Below are 10,693 nucleotides of genomic sequence, written 5' to 3' on the forward strand. Positions count from 1 at the left end.
ATCGCTGTTAATTAGTACAACACTTTACTCTCAATAATAAATATACATTTATACTTTAGCTATCTTATAGAATTTCAAAATTTAGAGACTTTTCACTGCAAGATACATCTAAAATGCTTGCCTCTATTTGGAAAAGATATTCGAATATTAAAATAAATCTAAAAGGCATGTCATTCTGTTACCAGCATTGTTTTCATATATTTAAGTGGAAAAGCAGAGTAGAGCACAATATTGAGGCCAAAGCTAAACTCTGATGCATCCTTACACTTTATGCCAGCACTTCCCGTTAAACCCAATTAAACTCAAAATATCTAAATGAGAACCAGTGGACCAGAGATTCAGATCTTGTTTGGGAATGCAATGTCATTTTTAGAATGTTATTAATCTATGATCTGAAAAGTTTCACTTTCAGGGTACTATAATAAAAAAAAAAAAGCCCACAGCATTTGAACAATCTATATGGAATAATCTCTATAGATGAGTTCCTTCATTCTCCAAGAGCTTATTCTCTGAAGCTTTCGATCACAGTGTGGGCTGCCACAGAAACTTAATGAAGCCTATCTGAATGCCCTAGCCACCTTGGTGTGGAGCTCATCATTTCTGTGATTGAGTCAGATGCTTACATTGGGATTAGGTAATAGCTTCACTGAAGAAGAACCCTTGTTTCTGGAAGAGCACCAGCAATATTCTGGGAGATTAACCTGATGAGCGTGTCAATGAGCAGTGTGTATTTTTAGATACATACTTTTCTTGACACTTCTTTGCCCCATGTATTATTTAGAACTTTGTTTTTAAATTTGTAACTATTTTAGGATTTTCCAACTATCCTTCTGTTATTTCTAGTTATCCTTCTGTTATTAATTCTATTGTGGCCTGTAAACATACTTTGTATGATTTCTAATCTTTTAAATTTATTAAAGTATAATTTATGACTCAACATATGGTCAATATTAGTGAAAGTGCCATGTGAGCTTATGAGGAATGTGTATTCTGCTGTTATTAGATGGAGTATTCTATAAATGTCAAGTTGATTGATAGTGCTATTCAGATCAACTATATCCTTATTGGTTTTCTGTTTGCTTTGTCTATCAATTACTGAAAGTGGTGTTGAAGTTGTCAACTATGATAATGGTTTGTCTATTTCTCCTTGAAGTTCTATTAGTTTTCGCTTTATTTATTTATTTATTTTTGATGCTGTGTTGTTAGGTGCATACACCCTTAGGATTGTTATGTCTTCTTGGAGAATTTACCCCTTTATCATTTTGTAATGCCCTTCTTTATCTCTGATAACTTTTCTTGTTCTGAAGTCAGTTTTGTATGAAATTAATGTAGTTACTCCAGTTTTCTTTTGATTAATGTTAGCATGGTATATCTTTTTCTATACCTTTACTTTTAACCTACCTGATAGACAACATATATTTGGGTCTTGTTTTTGATTCACTCTGACAATCTTTGTTTTTTAATTGGTGTATTTAGACCTTTTGTATTTACTGATTATTGATATAGTTAGTTTAATATCTACCATATTTGTAACTGTCCTCTATTCATTGCACTTGTTCCTTTTTTCTTTTTTTTATTTCCTTCTTCTGCCTTTTCTGGATTTAACTGAGCATTTTATATTCCATTTTCTCTCCTCTCTTAGCATACAAATTATCCTTTATTAAAAAAAAAGTTTTGGTGATTGCCCTAAAGTTTGCAGTATACATTTGTTTACAACTAATCTAAGTTCACCTTCAAATAACACTATATCATTTGACATGTAATGCGGCTACTTTATAACAAGAGTATTCCCATTGTTCTCTCTCATCCCTCATGATAATGCTGTCCTTCATTTCATGTATCCATATGCTATCATCACTCAATACATTGTTATTATTATTACTTTAAACAGTTTTCTTTTAAATATTTTGAAAATAAGAACAAAATATTTTATTTTACCTTCTTTTTATTCCTTCTCTGATGCTCTTCTTTTCTTTATGTAGACCTATATAATTTTCCTCCTCCTTGAAGAAATCTTTAAACATTTTTTCTGGACTGATGTGCTGGCAATGTATTCCCTCAGTTTTCGTTTTACTGGAAAAATCTTTATTTTTCATTCATTTTTGAAAGATAACTTTTCTGGATATAGAATTCTATATATTTTTTTTCAGTACTTTAAAATATTTCACCCACTCTCTGCTTGCTTGCATGGTTTCTGATGAGAAGTTTTCTGTAGTTCTTATCCTTATTTCTCTCTATAGAAGGCTCCCCTCCCATTTTCTTTCAAGACTTTGTCATTGGTTTTCTGTAGTTTAAATATGATATACTTCAGTGTAGATTTTTGGGTATTTATCTTGGTGTTTTCTGAGCTTCCTGGGGCTGTGGTTCTGTGTCTGTCATTAATTTTAGAAAATTTTTTGTTATTGCTTCTTCAAATATTTCTTCTTCTTTTTCTTATTCTGGTATTTCAATCGTGAGTATGTTATACTTTTCAAAATTTGCCTACAGTTTTAAAATATTTTGTTATAATTTATTTTGTTTTATTCAGTTTGGGGACTTTCTATGGCATACCATTAAATTCTCTGATTCTTTCCTTAGCTGTGTGGAGTGTACTGAGGAGTCTATTAAAGGTTTTCTTCATTTCTGTTACAGTGCTTTTGATTTGTAGGGTTTTTTTATTATTATTATTTGTTATAGTTTCCATTTCTCTGCTTACATTATCCATCTGCTCTTGAGTGTTGTCTACTTTTTTGATTACAGTCCTTAACATATTAATCATAGCTATTTTTAATTCCTTGTCTAGTTACTTAAAAATCTCTGTCAATATCTGTCGTTCTAATGGTTCCTTTCTGTCTTCAAGCTGTGTTTTTTCTTCCTTTTAGAATGCCTTTTACTATTTTATTAAAAGGTGGATATGATGTATTGGGCAATAAGAACGGAAGTAAAAGTCTTTAGTATAAAGTTTTATGTATCTACAAGTTGGGCTGTGTTTAACGTTTGCTATAACTGTAGGTGTCAGAGGCTTCAAATTCATTTAACGTCTTTGTTTTTATCTCTCATGCTGCCTTTGGGCTGCTTAAATAGAGTCTGCACTTTGTAGCTCTTTAGCTCTAATCTAATGTTTTTATACTGAGCCCTATTGATGTGGTGGTAAGTTTTCTGGGAGAGGAAACATTCTATGACTGCATGATTAAATCTCAGTCTTTAATAGGCCAATTTCCCTGGGCCATGACCTTCACAAGTGTTTCTTAGCTTTTACCCGCTCCTCTCAGGTTCTGGTAAAATCATTCCCCTTGGAAATTAAGTGCTTGCAATGGAGAACTCTTTGGGCACAGCTTACAAATGGTTACTTTTCCACCTCCTGCTGCCACAAACATAAGGGAATCTTTCTTAGCTTTTCACCATAAGAATCTAGTGGGTTTCCTAAAAATAGATCCAAAAAAGTGAGGGGGCCTCCTATGACTGAAGATTACGAGAGTTTCTCACGCTCATGCTAGTCCACACTCGTCCTTCAGTTCATCAAAACTAGCACTTACGTGGTCCTACCCATTTGTGGCTCTAGCAGCTTCCGCTCTAAATAAGCAGATTATCTGCATTTACTGCCTCTCCAGATTTGGAGGTGGTAATTCATTCTCTGATCTCAAATCTTTGATGGGCCCAAGAAATTTTATTTATTTTCAGTTTGTTCAGCATTTTTCTTGTTTTAAGAGCAGACTAATCACTTCCAAGTTCTTTACATGTTGGAGCTGAAATCAAAAGTCCTGAGTCCATATTTTTGTAGTAACGAAGAAATCTAAATTAGCGGTCCCCAATCTATTTGGCACCAGAAACTGGTTTCGTGCAAGACAATTTTTTCCATGGACCTGGGTGGGGGCATGATTTTTGGATGATTCAAGCCCATTATTTATTGTGCACTTTATTTCTATTATTATTACATTGTAATATATAATGAAATAAATGTACCCACAATGTAGAATCAGATGCCACCAGATGCATCAGTACAATTAAAGTACATCAACTCATTTGCCACTATAAAGCCTGCCACCAGATGGATAGGGTTGTCACTTGCCACTCATGGATAGGGTTTTGATATGAGTCTGTAAGCAATTGATTTATTATGGTCTCTGTGCAGCTGAACCTCTCTGCTAATGTTAATCTGTATTTGCAGCCGTTCCCCAGCACTAGCATCACCGTCTCAGCTCCACCTCAGATCTTCAGGCATTAGATTCTCATAAGGAGCACGCAACCTAGATACCTCGCACGCATAGTTCACAATAGGGTTCGTGCTCCTTTGGGAATCTAATGCCTGATGATCTGAGGTAGAGCTGAGGCAGTGATGCTAGTGCTGGGAAGCGGCTGCAAATACAGATGAAGCTTTATTTGCTGGCCCACTGCTCACCTCCTGCTGTGTGGTCCGGTTCCTAATAGGCCACAGACCAGTACCAGTCTGTGGCCTGGTGGTTGGGCATCCTAAATCACATGGGCTTGAATAATAAAGGGATTTCTTTGCTCATATAACCAGGAATTTCTAAAGTAGTTCAAACCTTATGTTTGGTTTGATCTTATGACTCAACAATACCAATAAAAACACAGACTTCTTTCATTTCTCTGTTCTGCCCCATTAGTATTATCTACAACCTGGGCACAAGGTGGCTGCCAAAAAATTCCACGGCTATATGTTCCTTCAGGGAGAAAGAATAACTCTTTTTCAATGCTGAAAAAAAGTCTAGGTTTCCATCTTGATTGAACAATCTTAGGTCATGTTCATTGCATCAGTTAGCTATTGCCACAAAAAGCTGTGTTACAACCAGATTATCTTGGCGCCATTTCACAATAAGTGTTACTGATGTGTCTAAAGTTTGTCCAGAGGAAGCTATGCTAATGTCATCTGGGCTCACTCACATGTCTTCAGGTTGTGCGTGCAGTGGTCTGTGCTGATTTAAGCTGGGGTGGACTGGCTGGCTTCACTTCAAGCTAGGAAGGCTCTCCTCTATCTGTCTCTCACTCTCTTTGGATCTGAGACTGAATCATGTTATTGTCATATAAATGACAGGGGTGCAAGAGGGGAACACAGCTTTTTAAAGTTTGTGCTTGAAACTTGCACAGCATTAATTCTGCCCACATGCTACTCGTCAAAGGAAGCTACACAGCCAAGGCCAGACTCAAGGGACAGGAAAGTATATTCTGCCCACAGTGAAGCCATGATGAAGGCATTAGCATAGGTGGAGATTAAAGTCAAACTCTCAGTCTAGTGGCCTCACAACTCACCAGCTAGTTTTCACAGGACTGTGAATGTCCTGATTGACAAGAACCAGTAAAAATCTGTGGTCTAGAGCTGCTGATTAATTTACACTGTACTACTTTGCTACAAAGTACTACAGGCTGGGCAACTTAAACAATAGAAATTTATTTTTTACCTTGGCCTGTAGAGGGCCATCTTCTCCTTCTTGTGTCTTCACATGGTCTTCCTTCTGTGCATATCTGTGCCCTAATTTCATATTCTTATAAGGACTCCAGTCATAATAGATTAAGGCCCAATCTAGGAAAAGTAACCAAAAATATCCACCACATGGAAGAGACTGAGGGAGCAGTATTGTGGTTACCACACCCCAGATCACAGAATATGCCATCCAGAAACATGGTTGAATCAGCTCTTATCACAAGATGTGAAAGCAGTATACTTCTTCCACACCAAGAGCCTGATGAAGGCTGTGTTCTGCCATTATAGAAAGTACAAGTCTCCTACCCTCTGAAGTCTGCTGGAAGTCCCTCTCTAGTGCAAATAATTATTTTACCATTTATCTTTGTGAGAAGATGGAAAAGGGCTACTTCAACTATTGTATCAAAATCAATGAGAATGGAAATAATCTACCCAAAAATCTGGTGACCTCTCAGCCACTTTCTTGAACAGGCCTTCCTTCAGGCATAACTGGATTTTTTTCTAGATGACATCTTGTTAAATATTATATATTTAAAATGACACACAAAAATAATAATGAAGAAGTGGGAATAACAGATTAGGTACTGTAAATTTATTAAGGCTTACCTAAATCAAGAAGCAGCACACACATAGCTAATTTATGCAAACTAAAAATGTATATAAACAGCACACTATTTTGATACTGGATTGTGATACATTACCTGTACATATAACTACTACTGTTACTTATAAACCTCTGGGACACTCAGTTTTATGCCTAACAAAACATCAGCAAGTCTTTAAAATCTTCACTTTCTCCTTTTAAGGAGGGTATTTCTAGACCCTAATTTTCCCATCTAATATTCAAATATAGGAAACACCTGATTCCACAAAGTGTTTTAATTGGTGAGGCCTCAAGTGCTGTTTTCTAGCTTGAATTTTTGAATAGTAAACAGTCCCTGGGGACCACACACAAATACTATGACAGAAGAGTTGCTACGTTAAGTCTTTTCATGGTACATGATTTGTGATGAATCTTTATGACATGTTGAGCAATGCGCTGAAAAGGATCCCATCTGGTTTAATACTTTGTTCAACCACTGTAGAGGTCCATTCAAGTGAAGTTCAATTCAGTCAAAAGTGCTTATTACCATGTGCCTTTGGTATTCTGCTCCCCACCTTTTCACAAAACTCATTCTATGGAGCACTTTCTAGTTAGCTGATACATCACTTAAAACCATGATTAACAGACTGAGCCAGAAGAGCAGCAAATTTCTGATTGTCGAAGATTTTCAGATTATAGCCTGGTGGAATTTTAAACGTTATTGCAGGGTGTCAGCCATATCTCTTATTACAATTGGGGCTCTGCACAAAGATTACACTATTACTTAGGCACTCAGCAAAAATTTCCTCACCTATGGAATACAAGCACACTACTATTTCTATATGTCTTCTTTTCATTTCTACTATAGCATTTTGGTTGACACTGGAGAGTAAATCTAAGCAGAACCTTTCTGAATTTGATGGATCTGTGAAGCCATCTACAGTGAGTGAGGGCTATGATGTATGAAAGTTCTCTCCAAATCTCTAGTTTAATTCATAATGTCCTATTGAACACCAAAGTGCAGGTTCTGAGTAAGTAACTGGCTGCAAATCCAAACTATGATTAACAGGGGAAGAGTAGTAGGAGATAGTTCTGCTGGAGACCTTGTATCCATACTTTGGTTCAACAGTTGATTGCTTATTTCTCTATCTTCACTGATATATACAAGAGGTGGCGTTTTTAGGGTATAGTTACTCGGTGGCTCAATTCCCACTGGAAAAGTATTGTTTTCAGGAATGAAGTGGGTATAATCATTCAGATGTGGTAGTTTTATTAAGATGTCAGTGTGCAGCGGCACCAATGCTAGTGTCTCAAACTCTCTGGTAGCAAAACTGGTGTCTCAACTCTCTGGTAGCAGTAAGGTTTTACACATACTTCATCTTTTTTAAGATTAAAAGCATATTCACAGTTTTCAGTTGCTTTGAGTTCATGATGACTGTGAAGATCAGGCCAACACCATAATCAGCAACGTATAGTATAACACATGACAGTCCTTTTTGATGAGATACCTGAAGGTGACCATCGAGAGACCTGGTTTGTTCAGAGAAGCTATAAAAGGTTATTGTATCCCAGCGATCAATTGTATTTGGTGCACTCAGTCCCCAAATTTCAGAGTAAGTGCTCGGTAAGATGACATATTTAGTATTACAATTTTGAGTGGTGATGGTTTTCTCAAGCTCATCTTACCATCTGTTTTCTTTAGCTTCTTTGTCAAACTTTTAACTGCTTTCTCACACCACTTTTCTTCCTGCCTGTTCTGCTCTTCTTTACCTGCTCCTCCAGATCCACCAGCTGATTTCTCCCATCCCAGCAGTTTCTTTACAACTGGTGGAGTGAGTGGCAAGATGGATGACATGTTCTTACCAAAGGCAGCAATCAACACTAAGAAAATATCCTGCTTTACCTAACCTAGACTGAGGCTTAGGCTGAGAATTTAGCCGAGGGAGTATCCAGCAGGCTATTTTGGTAGTGAAAAATGCTGAGGCCATGAATGACATGAATGTGCAAATCAAAGAGGAGGGAGCACTCTGGTGGATGTACTCTTGTGGCTCCTCTCATCCCAGTGGTCATATCCCAGGATGATGTCATGTACACGATGGCAGGAGGGAAAGTCAGAGACCCAAAAAGTATGAAAAGTTATGCTGGAGATCTCTGAAAAAGCCAAGATCCTGGACTCCTCCAAGAATGTCCCAAGACTTCTTCCCTTGGTTCTGTTGCAGAAGTATGAATATGTCATGCTTAGGTTAACATTAGCTCTGGGAATAGTAGAGAAAAAAAAAAAGTCTACCTTGAGAATTCCCAACCATAATCCCACATTTTCTGTGAGTATAGAGCCTAAATTTATACCCCTATGTGATATGATAAAAATTTTGGCTAAAGCCAAAACAGCTAGGTTAAACATTGTCCAAGGTTGGTGGCAAAACCTATGCACATTGCAGGAGCAAAACAAAACTTTTCTCTAAATGAATCCCCTTAAAAATTGGCCTCAAGCAATTCACACATACAAAAGTCCAGGAACCACCCCCTTCTCAAGCAATTCACACATACAAAAGTCCAGGAACCACTCCATGTATGTGTCTCTCTGTCTCTCTCACTTACACACACACACACACACACACACACACACCATCATCACCACCACCACCACCACTACCACTGTCACCAAATCCAAAAGGATACAAGTTACTATGGGAAAAAGACAACAAAAACAACAACCCACAGAGTCAGACTCACAAAGGCTGATGATATTGGAATTATCAGATAGGGATAAATATAAAAGAAACATGTTTAATATATTTAAAGATATAAAAGAGCACATGAAAGAATGTGAATGAAAAAGAATTTTTAATAATTAAACAATACCGAGAAAAAGAAAAATTTAAATAATAGAGATTTGAAACTCAATGGACATGTTAAACAGCAGATTAGACAGCAAAAGAGAAAAAATATTAGCTAAATGGAAGATGGAATTGAAGAAATTATACAGACTGAACCACAAAGAAAAATAAAGAGATAAAGAGGTTCGTATAGAACATTAAATCATAATAAATAAAAAGAAATCTAACCTAGACACATAGTAGGCTAAAAGGCATAACCCAGACACAAGATATGAAACAGCCAAAAATAAAAAAAACAAATTCATGATGAAGAAACAGAAATTAAACTCATAGCTGGCTCACCACAAGAAACGAAGAAAGTAGACATTAATAATATCTTGTCTTCAAGATGTTGTATTATGTCTTTGAAGAAGTTGCAGTTGCTGCTGCTGCAGAGCTCCGTTCTGCCCACTCCTGCTCCTGACTCACTACTGTTCACTCTTGCCAAGGAACAAGTTGGTCAGGAAGCTGCACCAGTAGCCATGGCTTTTGAAGATACCAAAGAAGTACTCCTGGAACCAGAGGGGGCGATTCACCTAGTCAGAATTACTCTAACCAGCCTCGAGGTAAAATCTTTGGAGAACATATTTGCTGACTTGGTCAGAGGGGCAAATGAAAACAATCTCAAAGTGAAAGAACCAGATCTGATAGATGCCTACCAAGATTCTGAGAATCACAAGAAAAACACCCTGTGGAGAAGGTTCTAAAACTTGGGATCATTTCAGATGAGGATCCATAAGTGACTTATTGACTTTCACAGTCCTTCTGGGATTGCCAAGCAGGTTACTTCCACCAATATCCAACCAGGAGTCAACGTTGAGTCACCATTGCAGATGCTTAAATCAACCTTTTAAATAAACTGACTATCAGTTGTTAAAAAAAAAAGATGTTATAGGAAATAACTCATAAAAATATCTTTCACGAATGACTACAAAAGCAATGGGGGTTGGGAATTCTGAACAACAACAAAAAAAAAACAGAGAATCTCAGAAAAGGATGGAATCAAATGTGTTTCAGAGTAAAGAAAAAAGAGTTAAAACCATGGAATGCTGAGAAAGACAATGTTAGAAAATCTAAACAAACTTGACTGTATTAGAGATAACTATCACAGCTAATGTAATATTTATATATAATGGAATGGAATGGAATGGAATGGAATGGAATAAAATAGAATAGAATAGAATAGAATAGAATAGAATAGAATAGAATAGAATAGAATAGAATAGAATAGCACTCACCTCTGTTTTATCTAAATGGAAACTCAGACTGGAAAAGAGTGTGAATGCTCGAAGACGCTGCAAGGCTAACTAACAACCCATACATGCCTGGAGCAAAATACTGTGAACTGATATATACTATAGACTGCCTAAGGCTCAGGATGGAAAGCTGTGGGAGTGTTTCATTAGGAAATTATGACATTCAAAGTTCATGGGCATAGGGGTTATTTAGAAATCTATGCCATTTAAATGCCTGGGGGAAGATGCACACTTAGAAAAGATCCTAAGCTTTTACCTTGGGCTAATCTCTAGTATCAGTTCAAGTCTAGGTAAATTTTGAAGAAATGCCTAGATCAGAGGCAGTTTGTAAAGACTAAGATAGGTGGGATTTTTTTTCAGCTCCTGGAGTTTTAAGAGATCACTGTCAAAAAACTAGCAGAACATAGATAAGGAACAGAGATTTCAGTGACCACACATGATGAAGAATACAGTCTTTGCAAAAAAAAAAAAGTTTTGGAAAAGTCTGTGTGTGTGTGTGTGTGTGTGTGTGTGTGTGTATAAAAATTCTGGGGAAGAGAGAGAATCTGATTTCCAGAGT

General features: G+C 36.7%; 2 pseudogenes; one reads left to right on the forward strand and one right to left on the reverse strand.

Annotated features, from left to right (window-relative positions):
- Positions 1–6,399: 6,399 nt before the first annotated feature.
- Positions 6,400–7,857, reverse strand: LOC102878261 (annotated as a pseudogene).
- A 1,503-nt stretch (positions 7,858–9,360) lies between these two features.
- Positions 9,361–9,732, forward strand: LOC102878509 (annotated as a pseudogene).
- The last annotated feature ends 961 nt before the right edge of the window (positions 9,733–10,693 follow it).

The sequence above is a fragment of the Pteropus alecto genome, unplaced genomic scaffold (assembly GCF_000325575.1).
Source record: "Pteropus alecto unplaced genomic scaffold, ASM32557v1 scaffold45, whole genome shotgun sequence".
NCBI lineage: Eukaryota > Metazoa > Chordata > Mammalia > Chiroptera > Pteropodidae > Pteropus > Pteropus alecto.